Here is a 27,934-nt window from a genome sequence, read left to right as displayed (position 1 = left end):
CAGTCCGCACCAAGTAGACTAGGGAATTAACCATTTAGTGCTAATTGAACAAGGCTTTGATTAATCAGCAGAATAAATGTTTATTGAACATGTGTATAACTGAACAAGAGCTATGCAGGCTAGTCAGGGCGGCGTGTTCCCCATGAGTCCTGTTGATTCACCTGAGGGCCTGTTTAGGATGCACTTTCTGTGAACACAGGAAACGTAAGTTTTTTTAAAAACAGGTCTCACGTAATAAATGAGGTCTCTCATAATAAATGACTAGAGGGGTTTTATATCTCTTATAACCTTTTCAGACTTTGTCTATTACATTTTGATCAGGAGATTGACAGGGATTATGGAAAATGATGACTTTTCCATATCATGCATAGGGAAGGAGATCACTTTCTGGCATATGTATCTGTTTGCAACCATACTCTATCACAGCCAAGTTATTTTACATTGGGTTTTTTTTTTTCAGTAAGCACATGCAATATGCCACATTATTACCAAGGATATTCAAAAGTAAGCACTGTCATGCTTTTGTTTGCCCTTCTTTTCCAAGCCAGTAATGATTTTTCACAAACATGAAAGGGTGTGGTGTAGATAAATATGTTAGTAGAATGGCAACAATATTTTTATCTTTACTGGAAAAAACTATGTGGATATAATGAATATGTGGGAGTGATGAATACCATTTATTACACAACTTGTCATGACTTTTCCCAAACCCTAATTATGGGGTGATTTTTTTTTTTCTGCAGTGTGTTTACTGGATTGGCTTGATTGTCTTGGTTCATGTAAAAAATATAACACATTCATTTCCAAGATGAATAACTTTGTAACTTATTAAAAATTCTTTTGTCTAGGGGATATAAAAATTCAGGAAATATTGCAAACCATTAGTCACTGTAACAAGCTCTAAATATGATTAGAAAATCCATTTTGCAAGTGTTATCTATTGATTTATACTAGAAATCTGTGATAACTAAACTATCAGGAGTCATCTGCTGATTACAGCAACTATGCTGGTTCTCTAATCATGTTGAAAATGTGTACACACAGAACAAATACAGAAAAGCCTCAGCAGACCTCTAGTTTAAACAAGAAAAAATATTTCGCTGGTGTTCAACCATGTTCAAGTGGTTGTTCTGAGCTTACATGGTGCACAGGCCGTAACATGGATTTTCATTTTATAACCTGATAGTTGTAACCTTGGTGGATCTGCTATGGACAAAAATGGCAGTAACACAAGAACAGGTCTATTATATTGTCCAACAGTGCTGGCTGCTCTGCTAATTTAATCATGTATTTTATTTAAGTTGCATTTTTCCTTAACTCTAGGGGGTTGGGATTTTGTGCTTCTTTGTGTCATTTTTTAAAGATCAAAAGTCCTGTTTTGAAAAGTGCCAAAAAAGCTGAGCCTAGTGACACAGTTAGCCTGCCTTAGCAGCAGAGCTGCCTTCATAACGTCCTGCTCTATCATCCGTGAAGCGGTTCCTTGCTCCCTCCAGTTACGCTGATAGTGGAGCCACACTCTAAGTCAGTTTTTTAAAATGATCTAAGTTAAACATAGTTGGTCCCTACCTCTTTTTTTGAGTGTTAATCTGGATGATTTCAATGGTCTCTTTTATAATGCCACCATTCAGAGATGCTGCTGCAAACCGTGTCACAGGTAAGAATGACAAAATGGGAGACGGGAAGGCAGAGGGCTTTTCTCAGGTGGCTTCACTGCCAAGGCTTCAGATAAGATGCCAGCTGCTTATTTTTTTAAATAAAGCTGTAGGCATAGCTATGGAGTTGCAAGGTACAAACTATCTACCTAAACCAGTACTGTCTCTTCCCTTACTCAGTCCAATTCCTAAAGTAAACTTGCTCTAATATGTCTGGGTTTGCAGCGTGTCCTACAAAACATTTTAGTGTACTAAGGCAGAGAGTCTCAGCTCTTAGCCCTTGTCACTAACAATGTCCTGCCGCTGAACCTGCTTCTTTGCCAGATCTTGGCTTGTTAGATCAAACAATTCAGTATTGCCTCTGTGGTGCAGCTATCATACATGGCCAATGACCATTGCTAATATCTGAAGTTCAGTCTGAATCAGGGTGAAAGACACTCCAGTTGGGAGGGAATGCATAAGCTCTTAGACACCCTCTAAGCTTCATGTCCAACAGAAGGACAATTGAAAGTGTACTGCTGGTAAACATAGGGTTGCAAGCCTCCTGATACATATATTTTTAAAGACTTGTCCCTCAGATTGCTAGTAAGAATCTCAGCTTTTAAAAGTTTCTGTCCCTCATGACTTCTTAAGTGAAGCTTAAGAACCCTGCTAGGATTAACAACTTTCAGAAAGCAAGTAGCATATGCATGTGCTCCCATTGTTTTTATCTCATTTTAAGGCTAATTTGAAGGAGAGGAAAACTTATATAAAATATCACGTGGGTGTTGTTGTTGTTATTATTATTATTATTATCATCATCATTTATTATTATTATTATTATTATTATTGATTTGGGGCTGGCAGTACTACAATGTGTCCCAAAGAGATGTGTGTACTTTATAACTGACTGCAATGCCTCTGTATGTCACCCAGAAAACTTTACTTTTAATTGTGGGTGTACATTCAGGCCTCAAGGTGGAAATAAATGAGATTTTGAAAGTGTGAGAAGTTATCTGCTAGCAGACTTGATAGTTTTGTCAGGTCTTGGTGAAGTTGTTGACACCAAGAGAGTTGTAAACTTTTTTTCTCTTGATACATCAGATAAACTTTTAGAGAACCTAAGGAAAAAAGAACATTAATTTGTATGAATAATAGATATATGCCTTGGGAGTGATATCGAATATTCATGAATTGTGTTTATATTCAAGCAGCTCCTCCAACTCTTTTAAAATTAAGGTGCTGTGAATATGGTTTGGCAATAAAAACTTTAATACTAAAACCATCTGAAAGCACAGAAAAAGAATCTGTGACTTTGTTCCTTTGCTTTGTCAAGTACCTCAAAGTTTTTTCTTTAGTCATTTATATTTATTTAAATGTTATTGTTTTGTGAATTTTCTTTTTATAAATGTTGCCGTAACAGCTTGATTTCTCTTCCTGTGCTTAACTATTGATGGAATAAAGGGATGTCTTTTCATAAGCATAGCTTTTAAATAGACCATGAACATCAGAGTGTCTCCTCTGAAGCTGTATAATTTTAGGCAGCACTGAAATGTCACTTTTAGAGTTAGATTCTAAATGTGGCAAAGTGAAACCTTTAGCTGTTTTCTAAGTAATTTAAAAAAGAAATGGCCTGCTTGCTCTTTACAGAAGTGCATATTCAAATGGTCCCAGTAATGTGGCTGCCAGGAGCCAGAACAAAGACGGCCTTACCCTGAGTGAACTCAGCTTGGCCTAAATGTATTTCCCAAAGACTTGAATTTGGAATTGTGGAACTCAATATTAGCAAATTAAACCACGCAATAGTTGCAAGTACTTGGCAGCATCCATCAAGAAACATTCAACGACTCCACAAGTAAACAGAGAAAGCCTCTATAGCAACAGAGTGCATTTCCATTCTGCAGGAGGAAGCGTTCAACTTCTGCAGGTTTGGGAAGCTGAGGCAGGGCAGTGATCTATCTCTGTGGCTATAAAGTACATATAGCTGGAACTGCTCTTAAGGAAGCCATTTTGTAGTTTAGTCAAATGGCTTTTGATTTGGAGAACCACATATATCATGTTCTGTGCTCAGAAAATAGTTTCCAACTACTTTTAATAAATAAAGAAATAGAGGGTAGCCTTTTTGCAAAGCAAACTGGAGTGGCTGAAAAGTTTTAAACAAGTAACTAAATGACACAATCAATTTCTAATCACAAATAGATACTTGAAGCTAGTCTATAAAAATATTAATCTATTAGCTGGTAATAGCTTTAATAAACATTACTTTTATATTGGATATTTACTGCAGTTTACTGCAGTGCAACTGTTTAGGAGCTCAGGGAAAGTGACGGGCAGCAGTTAGCAGACTAATACTCAGCTGTGTGAAAACTACCTTGGTTTTCCCTTTATTGACAAAATATTGATCCATAACACTATTAATGCTATGATTGTTAGTTCAGTCTGTGTAGACTCCTTTACCTCTCATGTTCTCAAACGGCAAAGATATTACCCAAAAGAAGTGACCTGATTTCAGTTTAAGAAGGTTAAAGGTTAAAGGTTAGCTCAAAAGCATCATCTGCCTAGCTGCTTAACTTGAAACTGATCAATTTAATGAAAATCTGTTTTGCAGATGGTGTTTTAATGTCTTTGGCAGGATTTAGGCAGCTTTAACATTAGACGTATGCTAGTAAAAATTATTTCTTTTATTTGACCAGAACAACACCTTTTCTTTTATGTTTTAAGGTAAAAGGCATGTGGGATATGGTATTTTGGCAAAAGACCCAGAAGCAGAAAGTGTTGATGATCTTTCCATATGGGCTCAAAACCAGAATACCCTTATGTCTATTGCTAACGATGACTGAAGAAACAAACAAAGCTGTATTCATTTTTTACCATAATGTTTTACTTTGAACCCATAAGAAAGAATTTCAGTCAGAGCTGTCCTTGAAAAAGGCTTGTCTTCTTTGCCTAGGGTGGAATGCAACAGCATTAACATTTTTAACCTGGTAGGGCATGCTGATTGTCTTTTTCAGACCTTGTATTTGTAGATCAGCAGTACTCTTTTTCCTACTCACAGACTGAGTAGTGATTGTGTTTTAGCTGTAGGTACCATAAATAATAAGGCAAATTAGTTAATCCAAATGGTAAGTTTTATCTGGTGGAGGTTATCTGAATAAACAAAGAATTAGATCCTCAGGAGTGTGAAGCAGAGCTTTGTGTTTATGTCTTCTGAGAATCTGGCCCTCAGTTTTTGCCAAGATAATTAAGTTTCAGCACAAGCATGTCTTTCTATTTTCAGATGTATGCAATTCAATAGGAATTTCTTGGGCTGCTAATGCAATACTATTATATGTTAGCTTTGTAATTAGCTAGGACTCTATCCCTTTGCTGAAATGCATTGTAATATTACACACACAAGCATAGCTTGCACGTAGCAGTCATGAAAGTGGTGCCCTTTGTTTCATATTGACCTTCCAACTTATTTAAAAAAGAGTTTACAATGAGCCTTTGTTTTGTCCACAAGTGATCATAAACAGCTTTCTAAAGAGCCCAATAAAATGAGATAATCACAAATGTATAACATCACATATTGAAAGGGTAGAAGAACAAATGGGGCTTTTACTATATTTTATAGGATAGATTTATTGTCTGTCCTTGGGTCACTTAGGGCCAAGAATTTTCACGGTCAGCTGCTTGGTCCTGCTAGCTAGCATCCTCTGCAGGAAATGCAAATACCATGCAGCACCTGCTCTTCAGTTGGGGTTATGCACCGCTTTTTTCAAGTGAGGTGTCCACTTCTCTGCTGGTTCAAAGTCAAAAGCTTAATTAGACTAGCTTTTTTTCTGCTTCTGCCATCAGCAAAGCAGAATAGTCTGTCTGGATTCCATAATGCTGTTTGCATATTTGGATTTTAAATCAGCCAGGGATAGTGAATGCTTTGCTCATCTTTATCATGTGCAGGAGGCACAAGTGGGATTTAGTCCTTAGGTAACTTTTAGTGTGACAGTTCCCCAAGGAACACTGCTTGGGTTTTTCTCATTATCCTTGTTCTGGATGAAAGCATCGTTGTTAGGAATTAACAACTGAGGTGGGGGATGTGAAGTATATGCATACAGGGATGAATGGACTAACAGCCCCAATCACTTTGTTTGCTTTACTTTCTTTGGCATGAAATGTTGATACTTGATCAGTCCAGAATTAACAGACAATCACATTCTTTTCATTTCAATTGTCCTGCACTAACTTTGTAATTTACAGTCAAATATCCTAGATATGTGCCAGTCCAATTATTGAACTGTCATTGTCCCAGTATGATGGTAAAAGAGGTCAGGAGATTGTGCAGCATTGATTTGCATAAAAATCATTTTGGAAAGGAAATTGGAATATGTCTGCACATCTGAGGAGCCAAAACACGTTTTGGTTAATCTTATTCTTGTTTGTTTAGGTGAAGAAGGCTGTTTCAAGTGATAAACAAAAGTTATTCTAATTTGATGCTAAACAAACCTCATGATAAGTGTATTTCAATTTTTATAGTGTTTTCAGGTTTATGTTCATTTAAGGTTCTAAATGTTTTATGAAATTTGATTTCTATTGCAGGTTTTAGTTACTGTAATCCAGATTATGCCCTTGTGCTTTACACTTATAAAAAGAAACAAATGTTCAAAGAACACATTGTGTAGTCAGCTATACATAGTTATACATAATATATATGCCTACTGTATGTACTTATACACTATAGACAAGTACATTTATTTAAAAAAAAACAACAAACAAGGTGTGTGCTAACAGAATAGTAATTTCAAACCTATTTGTTTTTTATTTTAAATTTAAAATATAATAGTAAAGAAATAATTTTCACATTATATTTCATGTATATTTAATTTGATATTCAGATGTTGTCTGGCTCTGATAGTCCTACAAAATGGTCCTTGCAAAAAATAGCTTACCTTGTATTCAGCTTGTGGTACATTACTAAAGCAGAAAGGTACTCTCAAACCATGGTTTAGAGAATCCCCGTGTCCTTTCATTGAAATGCTGACCAGGATCCCAGTCTGTGTGCTGTCCTGGATGAGGATGTACAAGGCCACTATTTGAAAGGAGCCTGTACCAGATGTACAGGACATGGACTAGTGGAGCCTGAATTCGTAGCTCCTCTTGCAGAGCAGAAAGAGTGAGCAAGGAGGTGAGCAAAAGTAGCGTAAAGAGGATCAGCCTCATTTATTCAGTATGTTTGACTCACAAAATGGCTGTATAACAGCTGGTTTTTGTGCTTGGAGTTCTTTCATTCTGACATTAAGAGAAATATGTAATTATTTCTGACCGTGATTCAAAGTAGAGATGCAGTGTATAGTGTATGTAAGAGTATTATGTCAATGTGAGTGTGTGTGTGTATGTGCATAAATAGATTGCAGCTATGGATTTAGCAGCCACTCCCTTCCAGCCTTGCAACATAGATTTCCTTGTTACCCTTAGGAGATTTTAGCTGCTATTACGCAACTCACTACAGGTGTCTTCTCTAAAATTGTAATTAGAGTTTACCATACTCTCCCAGGTGGGATTTTTCTCCAACATCTCTTCCATGTATTCAAGAACAAGTACAAAAAAAAAGAAAGAATGAGACATGACAGGAAAGTTATATTTTGACACGCATACCTGTACTTCAGCTATGCTATTGCGTTTGCTAAGTGATTTAGGAGAAACTTTCCCCTGGTCTATGCATTTGTCAGTCCATCCAGATAAAATGCCAGAATTAGGAAATTACAGGAGGGTTGATGGGAATAAAACCTTAGAGATCTCATATGTACAGGACTGAGCTCTGAGCTGTTTGATACGCAGCTTTTGAGACTGTATTGGCTCTATATGTGTCTATCGTGCTAGACAGACAAATTAATTTCTTTTTTTCTTTGGGGTACCCCTGAAGCAATGTGCCAGTTAGATTTTGTAAGGGAGGATAGTAAAGAGGCTGGCATGAAATGCTGAGAAATACCAGTTCTGTTGGTTTTAGCAAGAATTGGGTACAATGCAGGAGACATATTTTATTGGAGAAACTTCCATGTGTATGTTTGTGGGCAAAATACAATAGAGTACAACAGGAAATAGATAGTAATTACATGAAATATGAGTAGGGTTTTTATGTTAATAAAACATAAATTACTAGTGGTAGCTTGTAATATTTTTTATGCTGGTGGTCCTTCTGTTAGCCCGGCATACTTAATACAGGCAGATAGTGAAGAATGATGATCATGCATCTTCATGCTGATATATAAAGAAAGTGAAGCTTTGCTAAGAACCACAAGACCTTTGCTTTGTGGACAGCAGTGAAGGAGGATGTCATGGGTATGACCCCCTTGGTCTGCAGCAGAAGGTGCCAGCCTTGCAGTTCTGCAGCAGACAGATACACAGAGCATTGTGCACCATAGCCTCAGGGGAAACTGTGTGTGCTACTCTCCCTGTGGGAGGGAAGGCATTAATATAATCTTTAGCTTTTAAAGGCAGGGGGCACTAAAGGAAACAAAAATTGAACAAAGGTAGTCCTTGAATGATGAAGTGTGCAGATTCCCATGCCTTGGGCATCCTACTACAGTAGCAGTGACAAAACCCCCCAAAAAATAGTTTTGTCATATATGAAGAGTATAAGCAATACTCCTTGCTTATATGCAGAAATAGGAAACTACATATTGCTAATGGGAGACATGAATGGTAGTATACTAATCTTATTCCAAGAGTGGATATTTGACCACAAGTTGCCTAATAAACATTTTTTCCATTTTTTCCATTTAAATTTTTTCCATTTAAAATTTTATCTTAGAGCGTTAATCAAACCATGCTGTTAATATGATTCACGTATCTAAAATACATGACTATATTATTGCTGCATTGTGTACAGACAACCTAACTTACAAGGACAGTATTCAGGAGTCTGCCCAAAGAAAAGTTTATTTGTAACCTCTGTTCTCCCTTGTAAACTCTCCCAAAGAAGAGCATACGCCACTTCATTGCACTGCTCCTGGAGAGAAAACCCATAAAGCCACCTCTACCAATAAAGGCAGCACAGAATCTGCTGTTCACGGATAGTTTGTGCCCAAACTTTTTATAGAAAAACATTTTATAGAAAAACAAAATTCAGAGACAGTTCAAGTTCAGTCATGTTGTGATGACTCTGTTTAAAACAAAGTGTTACAGTGGAAACTGTTCTTACCAGAACTTTAACAGGCACTTCCAATGGTCTATATCATCTCATTCTAAAGTTGTTTGACAAATATGGAATTTTTCCATTGACATCCTAAACTTGTGGTTGGGCCTATTGCAGTCCTTGCCTGGGGGAGTGGGGGAGGTCAGTTGTCTCCAAACTTCTTTATTAAGAAGGAAGATGTTTTCCTTGGGAAATCCTGAAAAGTTGCAACTGGCTCAAGTATCATACCAGCTTTGACTGATGTTATCCTTATGATAAATTCAAAACTCTGGGTCCTAATGGCAAAAGAAATTGAAGAGTACTTCTTCTTATGCCCAGAATCATAGAATCAGAATATCTAGAATTGGAAGGGACTCATAAGGGTCATTGAGTCCAACTCCCTGCTCCTTGTAGAACTACCTAAAACTAAACCATGACTAAGAGCTCTCCTTGAACTCTGACAGGCTTGGTGCTGTGACCACTTCCCAGGGGAACCTGTCCCAGGGACTGATCATGCTCTCAGTGAAGGACCTTTTCCCAGTGTCTGATATGAACTTCCTCTGATGCAGCTTCATTCCATTGAAACAAGGTTCCTACTTTCTACATAATCTAGGCAAAAACTTGCTGTCTGGGAAATAGATTGGGGCAAAAATACTAAAGTTTTCTAATTGAATAAGCACTTTGTGAATGACCAAATCTTGATATTTTCACAGCTAGAACAATGAAACAAAGTCTGAGGAGGACCTTGGTATTCTTGCTCTTCGTGTCTGTGAGTGATGAGACCATGGAAAAAGGCTTGCTTTACTACTGAAATGAGGCAGCTTTTAGTATCTAGATGTTACTATTTTGGAAACACCCTTTTGGCATTTCCAGATATGTATGCATCTAATGAATAACTGGAAATTAGTAAGAATGAAGCTGGTGGAAAAAACCAAGGCCAAACTGCAAGTGTTTCTAAAAACCTTATGTCCTTATTTCTCCAGGAACTTCTGACACTCAAAATCTTGGACCCAGGGAGAAGGCAGGACCCTGCTGGGGTATATCAGCACAGGATCTTCTGAAGTCAGCTCTCAGATGACAAAGATTAGAGGCCACAAAAAATAGTTTAAGACTAATTTTACTGAATTTGTGACCTAGAGTCACTGGGCAAATTTGAAAGCACTACTGTATTGGCTCCTGGGACTAACCCTGTTGCAGATACATCTCAGAAATAGGTGTCATACCTAAGTTGTGGATATCCTTTGTCAGTTTTTGACATTCTAAAAGAATCTCATAGGCGATGATGAATTGGCTATGCTGTCAATGTGCTCTGCCTTCCAGTTCATATATTCACTGGTATTTCTTGTAACATATCAGGCTTCACCAGTATCTTCATGATACTTGAATTTCTGTGACTTATAGAACTCAAAGGATGAAAATATTTGGAACTAGTTACTAGGAATCCTGATGGGTGTTTTTGAGAAAGAGCAAACTCTTTCTCGGTTAGACACTTCGTAGTCTTTATGTTTTTATTTTTTTTTTTCATTGCTTGAAAAACAAAAATAAGTTTGGGTGATCATCTATGACTTAACATATTACATGTAGGACCTGGATCCAGACATCTTCCAGTTTCTTTTCTTTCATGAGTTCTTCACTGAACATCTCAAATTCTGTGGCCTTAGCTACCTCAAAAGTATCAATCAGATGACAAGGTTTACCTAAAGCACATTGGGGTATACAAAGGACAAGAGCTATGCTGGTTGTGAAAAGCTGTATGTATGTAATATTTTTTTATGATAAAGAAGAGAGTTGAGCAGGTAATCAATAAAAAGAGAACTCTGAAATCTCATGTTACAGAGTTCAAGCCTGTATCCCAGTTCTCTCAGCTTTTGTGCTCTGCAGATACAAAGGCTTTGTGCCTCACGTGTTCACAGCAGGAGCTAAACAAATGTCTCTCTTTTACTTCTAGTAGTTGTTTGTCCTAATAGATTTAGAAGGTAAGCTCAATACTGTCTGGACTAGGAAACAGAGCATGGCATTGGGAAAAAGGAAAATGTGTCTCTAACTGAGCAGAGGTGAGTGAGAGGTTGGTCTTCACTGTGTTTGGCAGTCTAAATGGACCTTATCGAAATGTAATTAAGCATACCACTTAATTTCTTCACATATGTGAAGAAATATCTATCTGTCTTTCTGTCAGCCTATATTTATCTGTACAGGTGCTTAGAAAAGTGTCTGTTACTGGGAGGAATGACTTAGAGATGGAGTCTGAAGTTGTTCATGCTCATGAGAACTCAGACAGATATTATCCAACACTAGTGTTAGGGAGCAAGTCACAGCTGGGTTTCTTGCACAGGGGGTGCATTGCAGGGAAGCAAAAAGGCTGGGTTTGTGTGCTTATAAAAATGTACACTTCTCAAGATAAACAGAATTTAAAAATATGTGTGTCCATACATACCCCAGTCTTCTACTGTCAGCTGCTATATTACTGTATAAAGGTATATATGTTAGTGTCTGCTGTAGTAAAGGTTGGATTTTCTTTTCTGTTGTAATTTCCTTCTCATGATTTTCTTACAAACATTTTTAGGACTAAAATTATAAGGACTTGGTCTGGGTGTAAAGAACATCTCTTTCTTCTTTGGAGCTGTTTCTGAGTCAATTAGTCATGACATATCTTTCCAACCTGTCCTAATGAAAAGTACTGCACTGCAAATAAAGTTGGTCAAGTACATCTCTTGTAGTGGCTGTCCATAACAGAAGAGAATGCTGCTTTATAAGCAACAACACATTAATAGGCCAAGTATGCAATCATCGTCCTAACACAGCAAATTATACCATTATTCCACCTTATCTAATCTCTTTGCTCTAGACTGGCTAACAACAATTGCTTCTCAGAGCAGAGCAAAAAAATCTTCATGGGCTAGTATGGAACAGTGTTGCTCATACTTGAAAATTCCTTTCCTTCTTATATACCCTCTGTACTTAAAGAACAATGAATTAACATAATACAAATTCAAATATGATTTTTTTTTTCCAAAAAGGTGTCTTTGGGTGGTCTTATATGTACATAAACATCAAATCAATTTATAAACTGAACTCTTGGCTCAATCACATGCAGTGGGAAGGAGTTCCACAGGTTAATTTAGCCTCCATATAAATATATTTTCTCAGCTTTTAAAAATTTCTTTTAAAATTCATTTAAGTTATTAAGTTTTGTTTGTTTAGTCATCTGGTAACAAGAAAGATCATATGTTCTTACTTGTTTTACGGACTTTCTATATAATCTTTATGTCTTCATAACAAACTTTATGATTATTTTATGATCTTTCTATCATGTCTGTCTTTTACTTACACTATTCATACACCAAAGAATTTCAATCTGTTCTGTGTTTCTTTTAGTGGAAGTTTTTCCACGTTTCTGCTACTCCCATCACTGATCTCTGAACTCCTTCTACCCCTGCTAATTTTTTCTTGAGACATACAGATATTTCAGAACTGAACACACTGTTCTCAGTGGAGCTGTATGATCTTACTGTCCCATGCCTGGTGTAGCCAAAAATATAATCTGCTTTAAACAAATCCTATTGCATTCAGGGCTGGAAATATGTTGCCTTTCATTGCATGTCTCTTCCCACGCCCTCCTTCATACTGGTGCCCAAGTGTCCTAGAGTGGTTACATTTAACTTAGATACTGGTAACATGTTTGATTGGTTCAAATTAATCTTTCTAATACACATTTTCTGGGATTCATTTGTCAATAATGAATTTCACCTGCATGCTCAGCTAACTTTAAACTCTCTGGCATTCCTGATGGTTCTTTGGCTGGTCTTGACTGGCATGAATTTGTTTACACCCTCTGCAAGGTCAATCCTAGTTTGATGTTAGGAGACACAGAGGTAACTTTTGTTCTGTTAAATGGCCTGTTAGTTCCTCTAGCTTCTTTTCTGTCTCTGTCAGTTTCTAATCCATAACTTTTTTGTCTCTGTGTTAGATGCCTGCATTAAGTGGTTAGGTCACTTCCTACTTAGTCAGACGAGAGGGAAAAACTCCAGCTCTGATTTACCCCATGGAAGACTTCATTTCCCCCTAATATTAAGAAGGTGAGGGAAAGAAGCACCCAGCTTACCCCCATGTCACACGTCTCTTCAGACAGCTGCTTTCTGTTGCTTTCCCGCATTTATTGCTATACATAGTGACTTGGGGTGCAAATACCCATAGGCAGTTACCTACTTATTAAGCGCGAAGAACAGAAATAGCTATTTAACCATCTACCTGCAAAGTTTACCCCAGATACTAATTTGCTGGTGCAAAACAGAAGATGTTGTTTCTAATGTGGACTACAAGGCTGAGGCATAACTCAAATGGACTCTTTGTAGTGTGCTCTTTTTATACTGTTCAGCGCTAACTTTAATGTATTATTGATTGTTATTAGGGTACACCATGAAATACAGATGGGATGTCTGTCGCGGCTGAACTCATATTGTGGGGGCTGTGTTGACTTTTGGATTGTTCTGGCCTTCATGCTGCTTGACGTTAAAACCTTTCACATTAGGGTTTAGAGGAGAAAGAAATATATAGTTACTAAGTTACCCTGTATGTAGTGTGAAGTAACGTGAAAATATGATGCCAAATGCCCTCCCCACCAAGTCAGCACAAAATTTGAAATGAAATACTAATTTCGGAGCAAGCCAGGAAGTTCCCTATTCCCTGTGCAAGTATATACAAACACTAATGGAATTGCCACCTGATTTTCAATTAGCTGTGCTACCTGCCAGTGGTGAAGGAAGTGCTACAAGTGGAGGCATTAGGTGTCTGATTTTCAGAAACGCTGACTGCTAGTGGCTCCTGTTGATTGCATGTGTTTAGCATCCCAGGGTCCAAGGTCTCGCTCAGATGGTGACCAACCCCTCTGTGCTGGCTGCCAGCCTCTGTTCTTGTACAGCCCTCCTGACTGGATGTATTGGCTAGTTTGAAATACACAAAAATTCCATCAGAGGATCAATTACTGCTGAAATGTCACTACTGAACCCTGTAATACTGCTAATTAGTTAAAGCAAAAGAGTCACATTGATATGCATTTATTTATCTTGGCAGTAGCTCACTGAATATCTTTTCACAAAATTAGGTTTGAAATACTTTAGATTCTCACCCCTCCCTCTTTCTGGAAAGTTAAAGTATGTAACTGTTGGCTTTTTTCCTTTTTTATATTCTACGCCCCCATAAAGTGAAATACTTCTAAATGATTATCTCCAGCAGTTTGCATCTCAGAATAGTTTACTTCTATTTGAAACTCTTAAAGAGGGATTAGTCATCGGAGAAAACTTGAAATAAAGAAACGTACGGCAAACACACGGTCACAGGCCAACCCTCTCTAACCGTGCCTCAGCTGCCTTTCTGCCATTAATGGAGCAAAAGAAATTGGAGATTTGATGCAAGTTCCCTGCCATGGGGGAGGGCAGGGTTACTGTGCTTATGTCAGGGAGTCTCCGGCTGGCAGAGCGCCCGCCGTGTGTGCACTATCCTTCCCACTGCGCGCCACGCAGGGGATGTGTCAGGAGAAGGGCTGGAAAGGGCAGTAGCCAGAGTGTGTGTGAGCGTGTCTGTGACGAGAGAGAAATCCCCTCAGCACAGGGAGCTGTGGGGAGCTCCTGGGTAGAACTGGCTTAGGGGGATGCTGGTGGCTGCAGGAACCTTTTTGTCTGGGACAGAAAGGCAGCAGCTACTGTCACAAACGGTAGGGTCTGACTGCAGTTCTGTATTTTGATCTCTTACCCAGGTAAGTTTCATTTCTTACGCAATCGTCTTGGAGGGAGCATGGCTGGCCTGTGTCAGTGCACTCTGGGTGCGAGGAACTACCACAGTTGTTTCCAAGCTCTGTTTGTTCTTTTCAGTTGCTACAACATATACCAGGCTTTCATGCACACACCCTATCCCCCAACTTTTCATCTAGTATTTAGCTTTTTGTGAGGATTATTTCCTCAATTTGCCACAAAGATAAGATATTCAGCTGTCAAAGACACGAGCAGACTCTCTGAGGTGTTTTCTTTAGTATGAGATAGGTCACATTGTTAAACAACAGTCTAAACATTTGCAGATACAGGAAAAATATGTGGATTTTACTGGTTGTGTGGCTTTTTATCCTCTGTAGAACTTGTTTGAAGCTGTAAAAAAATCTCTTTGTTTCATATTAAAATTGTGATGAGAGGAAAGAGATGGGAAGAACATGGGCCAGATCCGTTGTAGTATTGCTGATCTCAGTAGTGTTACTCCAAGAATGGAGTTGGCCCCAGAGTTTTCCAACATGACAGTGTTTCTTAACTCTGTCAATTGACTGGGACATGGCTCTCCTGTGGTTTGACTACTGTGGTTTGTCACTGCTGTGAGAAATTATCCAGTTCAAAATGTTCTGTTATTTGGGTAATTTCTTGCTGAAATTGATGGTTACTGTTTCTGGTTTTCTCCTGAAGTTTATTTCTAGGGTTTTTCCATTTGTTTCTGGTGCTCTAGAGAAAAGGCTAGTTACAAAGGAAGAGTCAGAGAGACTGCTTTGCAAAGAGGGCGTGAAAAAGAGGAGAGGATTTGAAATTGGAAGTGTTTTCCCTCTCACTGAAACAGCTCCCCTGTTTGATAAAGTGTGTGTTGTTAGGATGAAATCCACCTCCTAAATATCTTTTACAGATCAAAACAGGTTACTGGGTACTGATAACCATGACATACTTTGTGAGCATACACACTAGGTCACCTCATCCATAGCCTGTTTCTCCCCCTAAATTATTCCACATTTGTGAGCATTTTCCAAGCAGCTACTATTTAAAACCAGAAAGCCTCCACCCTGAAAGGCCCCAACCTGTCAGAAACATTTCCTCTCTTGCCTCAAGCTTGGAATTTCACTCCAAAATGCCAGCTCCCTCAGGACTGTGTGTAGTGTCGTCTGTGCTTCGTGGTTTACTCTCTGCAACCTCAGTTCCACACACAGACAGCCAGGGTTTACCACCTCACCACATTCTTCTTCTTGCTGCTCTACCAACACCTCTATGTGTCTGTTTTCCCAGTGCCATCTACATCTGGAACAGTGTCATTTCTGCAGCATTTAGCCCAATTTTGCTCTTGCCAAGCCCCAAATGCCTTTAAATTTTTTCTCTTTTCTGCCAATAATCTTTCCCACTTTCTCTTGTGTATACATGTGTGAGTGTTTGTGTATATTATCAGATATGCATTTCTAATTATTTAGGATGAGTGGGATAAAGGTTTTATTGTCTTGAGCTGGAGTTGGCTATGTTGTTTTAAGTAATAAAGACAGAAAAAGGTATGCTGACCATCCCACAGGAAACTAGCATGCATTTTGAACCTCCTGCATATTTTGCATTAGGAAAAATATGTCCGAAATTTGTAGAGCACTCTTTAACTGTATCAATACTCTTTTTTCATATAGCTGTATGCACCAAGCCAAGCTCCACTAATACTAAGGGGAAAAAGCACCGCTGTGGCTTTGTGACCAATATATTTTAGCAATGTCTTACTTTTTTCCTATAATAGCTTTTCCATACATAATAGTGTTTCAGTTTGAAGGTCTGACATCTCAAGGCCTATCAGAGCTAAAAACAAGTGCTAACATTCTGCTGGAAAGCCTGGAAACTTCCCACCTCCAGTGCTATAAAACTCCTTTTTCAGACTCACAGATCACAAGATTAACACATCATTGGTAGAAGGCCCATCCTGGGTGTTGGCCCAATGTAATTTGAAGGGAAATTTTTCCATTTGAAAGGAAGCAAGGAAAAAAACTTGGTGGTTTGCAGCAAAACCAAACTGACTGTTGATTTAAGCTGTCTGTCTGGGATCATTAATAATACCTACCCTTGGAGACAATTTTAGGTCATGTTTCAAGCACAGAGATTAGGTTGACACCATCTTCTAGGACTGACTTGAGACTTCTCTGAAGACCATGCTCCTCAACCTTGCACATGACAGGTATAGAAGTGTACCTTGGGTGGTCAGAGCATTCTTTGTGAACAATGCTGGACCTGTGCTGCATTCACACTGGCAATCCAAAATCTTCTATGTAGCCTCAATAAAGCTGGGATGCCATCAAAATACAGCATATAAGAGTTCCAGACCAGGGTCTTTCATTCTGTTTCAGGCGTAACCAGTGGGGAAATTAGAAATAATTATCAGGCTGTATAAAGGCGTCAGACCAGGGGTTTGATATTCTCAAACATATCCCAATGAGACTTTGTGGTGGTGGTGTTTAGAAAGGGTTAAGATTTGACCCAACTCAAGCAAAAGGTAAATTTTCCATTGACTTTAGGGGCACTAAGATTTCACACATGGCACTGTTAAATCTATGTTTTATAAAGCTTTGTGTATGTGCATATGTATATAATACACATCACAAACATGTACAAACGTTTTATATATATTTTAGGCAATTATATAAACTAAGTGTGTTTAAACCATCTAATATGCAGATGTCTAGAATGCAGAACTAAAAAGTGGTAAAATATTCAGAGAATGTAATGGGGGCACATTTAGCACAACTGTAATATCGAGAGGTTTTTTCTATTTATCAGGTGCCTTCCCCTACTGTAAAATCACAGCTTTTTTTTTCTAGTTACATCAGTTTTTAACTACCAATGTTTTACATTATAAAACTGTGTAAAACAGACTAAAAACTGGGAAGTGTAAGAACAGATAAGCTGAAGATTTAAGTGCTTTGGGCTAATTTCTCTTAACAGCTTTCAGAGATACAGAGGGAGACTGTATTTGAAACCCCTCATCAGAGCAAAATGAGTGTTTTAGCATTCTCGGACATAATATCAGGCTAACATGTTCCCTGACTGACATGCAGTGCATACTGTATAATTGCCAGCCTGCTTCTCCAAGTGCCTAGAAGATTACATTTTTTTAATGTCCCAATATTAATAAACAGATGTGATCTTCTTCCTGCCCAGGGGTCAAGCTAGCTGGCCAGGTCAGGCTGTTTGTCTGTGTGCACAGGCTGTGAAGTCTATTCAGAATGACAGGTATGGGGGGTGGGGGTTGGAGGTGGGGGGTGGGTAGGGTGTTAACCTCAAGACCACCAAAAGGGACTTCTCCCTGCTGGGAACAAAGACCAGCAGGAGCTTCAGCCTTTTTCAGTACTCCTGGGATTTTTACCAAGTGAACAAAAGATGATGCACAGCTGAAGAAATGCTCTTCACAACTGATACATAATTTAAGATGTTCAGTTACAAACCACCGGATATGTATTTGTGATTTCATTTGAGCACAGTCCAATTATCTGCAGTCACTTAATACTTTTGTCTGAGTAGTTTCTGTGTGCTGCTTTATACATTGAGGATATGCTTAGTTGCTGGTGTTCAAATGCGTGCTAGCCTTGAAAATAGCCCTTGTACTTAATGAAATAGCGTTAAAACACCAGCAGTTGCTTTCGGGTGCTTTGTGCCTTCTAGTTAATGTTTGCCAGTCTACGTGTAGAATTATTTTACGGTGGATAGTCTGATATAGTTTTGTTAAAGATATATTATAAAACCATTTACTCCTCAGTCTCCCTTTTTGTTAGGTAAAAAAAAAAATTCAAAAGAAGAAGCTATTTGTTTCCTAATTGATTTTCTACGTTAGTTGTTCATTGAATAGATAAGTAGTGCCTGTGATATTTGATTACAGAGCAAGGCACCCATTTAACCTTCCGTTCTTTCCTGGCCAGGATTTCAAATACAATACAACGTACCTCCCTTAGGCTCAGTAGGATTAGACTGCTAGCAGTAATCCCTGATGCTATGAAATAGACCTGATAGAACTTCAACTCACTTGTTTAGGATTATGCTCATGAATTTCAGCTCATCTAGTTGCATTAACCCTTTGGGAGCTTGTGTGGGTTATGCTGCTATAAATAATAATTAATTTTATAATAAACAATGCTAGATATATATCAAAACTTATTAACACTTTTTAAAGAATCCACTTTTACTTTGTGATCAAAATGCAAAATTTACATTAAATTGGATTCAACCACTGTAGTATAAATCAGCAGTTTCTTTTGATTCTAATGCTCAGAAGTCTTTTGCAGTTCAACAGTATCTTTAAACAGTTCAGTTTCAATTTGTGCATTGACTTTTGAAAATTATTTTAATGAATTTTAGTTCTCAATGTTGCACTGAAAGGGTAGACAACTAATAGCACCGGTGATACAGAACTTCGGTGCGGAATCTCCCAGCATAATGGCTTGAATGAAAGCATGGTCCTAGGGTATAGAGGAGGGGTACTGGTACCTGAGCTATCACTTCCTGGCTTTTCTGCTGATAGTAACAAGCCTGATAAGGGCAATAGTGGCTTTCGATGACTTATACCCCAATCAAAAACTAGTGTGAGAGTACCAGACCATTTCTGATGGACTGCCAGACAGCTGGCAGGCAAAAGTACTGTAATCACCCAAGATTTGAACTACTCTTTTGAATTGGTGACTTCTATTTAAATGCTGATTTTCAATCTGGCCAAATCTCTATAGGGAATAACTCTGTACTAGCAATAAGGAGGAACAGATCTTTTCTGTCTTTCATTTTAGGATCTTAAAACCCACCAATGAAATAAATATTGTTTCCTATTACCTGTCCTTTAAACTGTTCAACCTTTAGTGGAAAAGTTAATTAAATATTGATGTGCATAACTAATTGTATTAATTATTGAAATGAATACACATATATATGTTTTAGAATATTCAAAGTCAATTACAATGAAAATATGTGGAGTGTTTGACTTGGGAGCTCCAACATACTCTCACTATCCTGGCAGAAGGTAGAGTCAAATCAGGTCTGACTGGTATCAGCTGGTGAAACTCCTGTCCCTTCAACACACATGCATGTGGAATTGCTATATTTAAAGGCAAGACAACAGGGAGGATCAGTGCTGCCAGCTGCAGGTGATGACACAGGTATCAGGGCATTTCTTTACCCCTTAGATGCTATTAAAGGCAGGCCTATTATTGTAGATGTTGGATACTTCTGATACATTTGATGATAAAGTGGTATTGATGAATAGCTGAGGACCACAAGAGCAATAAATGAAGTTACTCTTGAGTGACTCCATTCTTTTTTTGCAGAAGTTGGGAGTGGGGGCAGTTTAGGGTGGTTGTTCATCAGCCCAGTGGGTGCACTCATGTGCTCCCATGTGGAGTATTGCTGAGTTCTAGTCTGTCGCCCTTCTTGATCAACATATGCCCAAGGCCATTACGGGAGAATCATCTGTACTCGAGGTGGGGTTGTCTCCAAGATGCAGATGATTTTCATCTTCACAACAATTTCATCAGAACTGGATAATGAAATCAATTGTTTGGTGTAGTATCTGGCTAGGCTTGGGGTTTGGATATACTAGCTGTGCTATAAACGGAGATCATACTGGTGGGATTCAACAGTTGGTATAAATGGCCAAGAAAGCATCATGTAGCTGTCCTACAGTCATCAACTTTGCTGGATTCTGTGGCTTTGCTGTGGATTCTGGCTACTGAGGTAACCCAAGGAGTGATAAGTGTGTCTTGTTCATTTGTATATGGCTGAGTGCTAAATGGATGGGTGTTGCTGCTCTTTCGAATCAGCTTCTCTCAATTTCTTTTGTTTTAGAAATATCTTCCCCAAAACTGTGCTCAGTCCTGCTGCTGCTGCTCAACCTACAGTCATTTGCAATATTTAATACATTTAAACATTTGTGCTTTGTTGGTTAGTTTGGTTTGACACATGGTATATTTATGTTCCCTGATTGATTGCAAATGTACCATTAGAAATTGGCTGTTTTGTGAATACTCAGTTTACCCATTCAGAATGTGCTTTCCTCGGATATTCTGCAGTATGCATTTAAACATAGCTGTTTCTGAAACAAATTCCTTGCTTAGGTCAGCAGATTTAATTCATAGAAATTCATGGAAAACAAAGAGCCAAGATGTGGGGTGTGGTAGGAACTAATTCAGGAATTTAAAATTAATATATCCACTCTTTTCCAGCTCTCCTTCTGATGCTTTAATTCTAAATGCAGAATTTAGTGGCCCACACTTTGCTACCTTCAGATTCGATGAGAGAGTTAAACTCTGAACTTTGGGAGATTTTTGCTGCCAGGAATATAGCTGTCTGTCCATTAGCCAGTGCTTCTGACAGCAAGTATCAGGCGGCTGTTGTCCCAAACCTATTCCAACTCTCACAATTTGTTTCTAGTTGCAGTTTCACTCTGTTTTAGCCTATAAACACTTAAATCAGTCAGACCCTGACTCTCTCTGCTCACTTAATACATGTAATTCAGATCAGCTAGCAGTGCCCCGGGTTTAATCTCAAAGATTCTGGAAGGTTTTGCTTTCAGAGAGTGGTTGGCAAATGCAGAATCTGCTTTCTCGCTTTCTTGATCAAAGTTTGTAATTTTTGATTGTTCCACCACATAGCAAAGTGCACTTGTCTTTCAGCTTCTTACAGGATAAAGGGAGTAAAGGGTGCCCTTGGTGGGAAAGTTTGTTCTTAGGCAAAAAGAAGTTTTGATGGCTTGGATAGCAGTACTATTTATTAATGTGCTTTTACTTGGCAAAGCAAAAAAAAGGTGGCTTTTTAGTGTGCGTGTGTGTGGGAAGGGAATCTTATTAAGTCTAAATAAATAGACTGTAGGAACCATGGTAATACTTTACACTTCTGTAAAGCCTTTATTCAGAGGCTTTCAAAATGTTTTAACAATGTTAATTAAATTCAGTGCTCCTCCATTCTGTGTTAGCCTAAGTGCATATAGGGCCATCTTCATGTACATACTGGTAGGCTGGGAGGAAGCTCATGTTTAACTGTGTGCAGCAGGATTGCACTGCAAGTATTTTCAAGGCAGGTGGAAAAAAAAAAACCAACCAAAACCTATGTTCAAGTGAAACGGCACAGGGAATTGCCTGTAGGTAGGCAAAACATAATTACAAGTTGAAATTTGGCCAAGACATTTGTCTTAACACTCTTCCTCTTTTGAAAAAAATGTGCCACGTACTTAATAACTTTATTAAGTACAAGCAGTTATGAAATCTGTTCTTTGTTTCAACCAAAAGAAAACATTTCCTAATTCCTGGTGCTGTTAAACACCAGGCTAGGGCACTGACTCATTACTAATTTAGACAGAGAGCACCATCAATGAATTACTAAAACACTTTTTTGTAGCACTGGTGTTTTCCTTGGAGATCTCCCCTCCAAGTACTGACCCTGCTTTAGCCTGTGAGATCTGAAGGGATCACAGCACAAGGTGGTATGGCTTAGGGCTGTATATAAAATGATGAAGGAGAGAGTGAAACCCAGCCATGTGCTCCCTTTACTTGACACTGTAGTAGGAGAGGGAGGTGGCCTTTGGTGAAACTCAGAGCTACTTTGTTTTCTGCAGTAAATAATCAGCCTGTGAAATTCATTGCTGCAGTGGGGGGTTATCCGGATAAACAGTTTATCAGGATTTTTGAGAAGGATAAGGGGATGAACATTAATGATGTTTCTGATTATGTGGGCTGAAACAAAGAGATACAAGAATGTTTGGTTCTCTGTTATTGTTGTTAAAGTCAGGATATAAACAGACTGTCTTCCAGGGTCAAGCAAGGATTCCTCGTCATGCTGCACACTCATTTAGGCTCTCTGAGGGCTAGTGTTCCTACCCTGCTTTTCTGTGATTCTGATAGTAGCTGCTTGCACAGACAGCACGTCAGAATAGCTGGGCCAAGGGTACGATTCATAGTGTTACTCTTGTGTTTCCATCTCTCTGTCTCCCTCAGTGACTGTTCTCAGAGGACAGCATTAGACTTCAAAAATGAGTGTGAGAACTGAGTGTTTCAAATGTAGATAAGGTGCCTTTCTATTGGTAATTTTAGTCTTGCTAAGGCAAGGTACTACTCCAGCAGTAAACAACCAAATCCGCATGTCTGGTTTTTTGTTTTTTATTTTTCTTTGTTAACCTGTCACTCAGTGTAGGAGAGGATTGTCTACGTCATAATTAGTGTTTCATTTGTTTAAATTGGAAGTACAAACAATAGACAGAAAGGGCCATTTGCCAACAAATTAATTTGCTTCTGCTCAAAGAACATGACAAATAGTTTCCCTTCAAATGACCATTCATAGACCTGTGGACTTGCATTTTCACATTTGAGTCATAATTCATCAGCATTACTCCATATGTAATTTGATATCCGAAGTTACAGCATGTAAACGCAGACTTGGAATGAGTTTTTTAAACTTAGATGACTATTGGAAACACTTTTTAGATCATTCTGAGAGCAGTTATGATTCAGTACCACACAATATCTCTCCACATTTTTAGAAAGCACAATAATTTTATTCCACCTCTTGGAAGAGGACAGGGCATCTGCTGCCCGGCTCCTGAGACAGCCAGTTTCTGCAGAATCCACACGAGACGATATGAGATATGGCTCGACTCAGGTTACTGTCTTTCACTGCAGTTTTGTCAGCATCACAGTAACATGTTAACTCTGTGTGGTAGCTGTTACTAATTGTTTGGTGTGCTCAGGTCCGAGCAAGGATTAGGAAGAAAAACTCCAGTGTTCTGAACATTATTATCAGGATAAACGATCCAGACCTACCAAGGTTGTGTCCAGATAGCTCTCTAGATCTTGCCACAGCAACTCTCCAGCACTGGCCAGTCAATCTGTGTGTGGAAACCAGGTCTGAAAGGGAATGGGGGAAGTGAAGATAAGATAATGCACTGCATGGATTTGTCCTGACACAGCTGGGAGATGGCAGGGCATGCACATGGACTCTCTGCCTGGGAAGCACTACTGGTTTCTGTAATGCAGACAGAATGTGGGAGAGCAGAAGATTTGAGTTGCAACAGGCTTCTTTAGGGAGGGGCATATGGTTTAGCGTGGTATTTTTCACTTTTCTGTATTTCCCTTTCTCTGCAGAGCATTAATAATGTACTGGAGCATTCCCAGACTTTAGAATATCAGTGGGCCTTGAAGAAGAGCTGTAAGAGGGAAAGTATTGCTTGACCCAAAAGAACAGGAAAGCTTCTTCCAGTAGAAAGGAAGAAAACACATTGATTATATGAGGAAAGACCTCAAAGGGAAAATTAGAGATGCAATTTTTCTGGGCAGCCAGGCTGTAATTGTATGAACTACAAAGCAAAAAATGTTGGCCCAAACAAACCTGGAAGGTTCCCTGGAAGGTGAACTGATGTGGAAGCCAGTCAAAGGCTTTCAGATAAGACCTTCTTCAAATAAAGACTGAATAGCAAGAGAAACAAGACTACTGGAAATAAAAGACAAGAATGAAACAATTTTATTAATGCTGTTCAGTGAATTAACTTAATAGGTTTTTATCATATCATACTCACGTATCTCTGCAAAGAATATACTGATATTACAAGCTAGCTAACTGTAAATATTAATTGTAACAACATTGTAGTGCAAGCACTGTAATGTACCTTTTAAAGTCAAATATCCTTGTAGAGGAATCACTTTTTTCTTTGTTATTTCTAGTCTTAGCCAGAGGTGTGTAGAAGGGGGAGGGGAATAAGGATTATTTTAATCCTCAAGTCAGACATGGGTATGTGAGTGGGCACTGGCATGCAGACCAGCTAAATCTATTATTCTGAAGCAATGTACAGTAGCTCCTAGTATGGACAATGATAAATAACATTGACCTAGAACGGGAATGATTTCAAGCCACCTTCACTTATCCAGCTTTATGGAAATCTGAAAATAGAAGTTGATATGTCTTTGCATCAATCTGTATATATGGCTCATTAAATGATTTAATATAATTAGAAGTGAGACATCCATTCTTTTAGTCACTTATTTTTGTCTTATACCTTGTCACAATAGCTTAGGATAAATTGAAAATAAATGTGCAAATAACATTAAAAACAGAATGTAAAAATAGTGTTTACATTTATTGATCACATCCCCAAAGATCTGAACCAAAGCTGTTCAGAACAAACAAGAGCCTTTTTTACACTCCTTTTTACAACTGTCCTTTGAATCAGGGATTCAAACCTGAAATAACACAGTAGCATTTGTGGACAGTATTAGAAATGAAAGATTCATTGGAAATGGATACTGACACAGTCTTATGGGTTTTTTTGTTGTTGTTTTGGGTGTTGTGTCGTTTTTTTCCTTTTTTTTTTTTTTTTTTTGTAGCAGTGGTACTTCTAGGTTTAGCTTGAAGGATTTTAGTATTTCAGGCAGAAAGGAAGCTTTTGTCTCTAAGGCTTATCAGTTCAGCCCCTTCAACAGAAAAGGTTCAATTTCAGAATTATTTTTAAGCTTTTTAATAATAAGTGATGAGCCAGGCTTTTAGAAAATATGGCTGATGTAGTCACTAGGTAGTTATATACGGAAATAAAAAGTCGCTCCTCAGCCACCCCTTTTGTATCATACAATGGTACTAAACGGAGTTACTTTTTTAAGCGCATGTCCAGATGAGATTTTCTTTCCCCTCAGTGGCTGTGATGACAGTCAATATTTCAACTCTTACACAATATCATGGTCACCAAAAACTCAGTAAGGAAAGCTCAGCTAGTATGAGACATAGCTAAGAAAAGATTGGTTTTCCTTTTTTTGATTTTTTTTCTTTTTTTAATGCAGATGCCAGGTGACATATCCAAATAAGCACTTTAGAAATGCTTGGTAAAAGTTTATTAATAGATGTCATTACTGCAAGTCCTCATGTGTGCCCCTTTGAAAAAAGGTGGTCACTTATTAGAGACTAGATAGAGAACATTTACTTGAATAAAACTATTAATAAAGCACACCAAGACTTGTTTCTATTATTATTGGTCCATGAATACTTCATGTGTTCATTTAGGGCTTAGGGCTACTTAGTCATACAAGCCCTCCAGTCTGAAATAGGCATGTACCTTATTATTATTATTTAAACACTGGCCTTTAATATTTTTAATATATTTATGAAACATACTTGTCCTCTTCATAAAATTGAAAACATCTGCTACAGCTTTTCGGTTAAAATGTCATGGATGAGCCAGTCTGGTGATAGGTCAGTCTGCCATTTTGAATGGCAATTAAGCTGACAGTGCACCCTGTACCAATGAGACTGTGAAAACAAACAAAAAAGGCAGATGGTTCATTTAGTTTAGTAATTGTAATTTGTTGTTCATTAAAAGTAATTCCCACACAGGCTTTCTCTATGCAGATGGAGTATATGGAAAATTTTATTCCACCAACCTGTTCTAATAATTGTTTTTGTTAGTGTAATTTACACCGACATTTGATAGGCAGTTGATTAGAGCAGTATGATTTCATCAGAATTAAAATTAATTGTGAATTTTGCTGCTTTCATTAGTCTGCTTTTATAACTATCATGACCAAGCAGCAGGGGTTTGGCTCTGAAATACAGAGTATCACAGCAGCATTTGTTGTGTGTTTTTTTTTTTTTTCTTTTTGAGACGATTGAACCTTTTAATTGAAGGGTTTGTGTTTGGAAGTTTTTTATACCTACAGAAGATGAAAATTAGTGGGAAAACTATTTTAGGATGATTCTAAAATATGCTTTGAATGGAGGAATGTGCAGAGTTAAAAAAACAAATTCAGTTAGTTAAGCTTGAGGTGTTTTTCAGTTGTCTTAAATGTAGTGATAGTATTGTAGCTCCACACATCCTGATAAGTAGAAAGAAACATTATAGCCAGTTATAAGAATTTCCTTACAGGTAAAAAAAATAAATATTGGCTAATAGGTTTTATACAGAGATTTTTCCCCCTTTAAAGTATATAATTATGTTAAATAAACTTTAAATGAAGGTGCTTGCTTGATTATAATTAATAGAGCTGCTTAGTTTGATAATCACGATAATGTTGTTCTCTCCTTGATAAAGTTGTTCTCCCTAGATGGCTTAAATTACAAAATAATTCTTCAAAAATAAATATTAGAACATCTTGGGGCAAACGTAGATGGACAATTCTCAAGGCAAATCTGAAGGGCTAGTTACAGCTTTGATATTTTACCTTACTACATGGTGTAGCACTTCTGTCAGCTTCCAGTATTAGAAAGTAGATAAATGCTGGATGTGAAATCCAGAAGCAGTTCTATAAGCTTCAGTTTGCTTTTAGGCTTTTATGTCCTGGTATTTTTGGTGGTTGATCTGTTGGGCTTTTTTTCTTTCCATTGCAATATACTATTGATAAAGGCAACAGAGTGGACAAGTGAGCATTGGCCTCCTTGTCCTATTCAGCTCAATGTCAGCTCCATCATTAATTTCAGTTGCACCATGTAACCTACGGAACCCCCTAGTTTTTTAGAGAAGCAGCCAAATAGAACCTAATTGGTACTGTCTTACAGCATGAGGTAACATTCCAGCATAAGTAATGTTTTTCTTCTAGAGACTAGGGGTATTTTATGTTACAATTTTGCTTCTTCTGAGGCACAGTATCCACCAGGGTGTAATTCCTCCCAGAGTTGCAACTGTTTAAGTCAGAGCATGCTTGACCTACTAATTTTCAGTAATACATTCCTCTCTCAGAATCTTAAATTTTTAGAATCATCTATATCTAGGAATCAGGCTTGGAAAAGTAAAGAAATTCTTCTGCTTTATAACTTGACTCTTGTTTCTGCAAAATATGAACAAGACAGTGTTTATTGTAGTCAGAAAAATAGTTGGCATGATTGTGTGTAAGTGAAGAATCTCTGGATTGTCTCAAAGTGTTAGCTGCCCATTTGCAGACAAGCAAGCTTTTAGTGTGCAATTTAGGTCAATGGATGGAGAGGAGAAGATGTGTTTAGGCGACAGATTTTAAATCACCATAATATAAATATGCTTCCCTTTTCATCCGGAATTTGCTTTCTTTCAAGGTAATTTAGTGGAGCAGACATGCACTTATGCCTGTCTTTGTAATTTTAGGGATTAGGATAGTGAGGATTAAATGCTGACCCTTAATCTTCAATATCAACTTTAAGAGCGAAATATAATATGCAAATGGAATACATTCATTTTGTGTTTATATATTTTAATCTCTGTAATTTAGTTTTAAGAAGATGGAAACTCATCTTTGCCTTATTTATTTTGAATCCCAAAGCAAGATGCCATTAAAATCTTTATCCCTGTATCTTAGAGGATAAATGTTTATCCTTTAGGGATTAAAATATAATTTTTTTTAAAAAATGAGTTTAACCTAACACTCTTACATCAGTCCAAGAGTTCTGTGTCTGATTTAAATGTATCCTTGAGT

General features: G+C 37.9%; 1 protein-coding gene across 1 annotated transcript in view; it reads left to right on the top strand.

The window, feature by feature from the left end:
- Nucleotides 1-27,934, top strand: part of ZFHX4 (zinc finger homeobox 4) — a 149,506-nt gene that overhangs the window by 28,008 nt on the left and 93,564 nt on the right. The window lies entirely within an intron of this gene.

This window comes from Falco biarmicus, chromosome 3, assembly GCF_023638135.1.
Source record: "Falco biarmicus isolate bFalBia1 chromosome 3, bFalBia1.pri, whole genome shotgun sequence".
Taxonomy (NCBI): domain Eukaryota; kingdom Metazoa; phylum Chordata; class Aves; order Falconiformes; family Falconidae; genus Falco; species Falco biarmicus.
The sequence above is the reverse complement of the archived record's forward strand: the minus strand, read 5'-3'. Positions and strand labels throughout refer to the sequence as shown.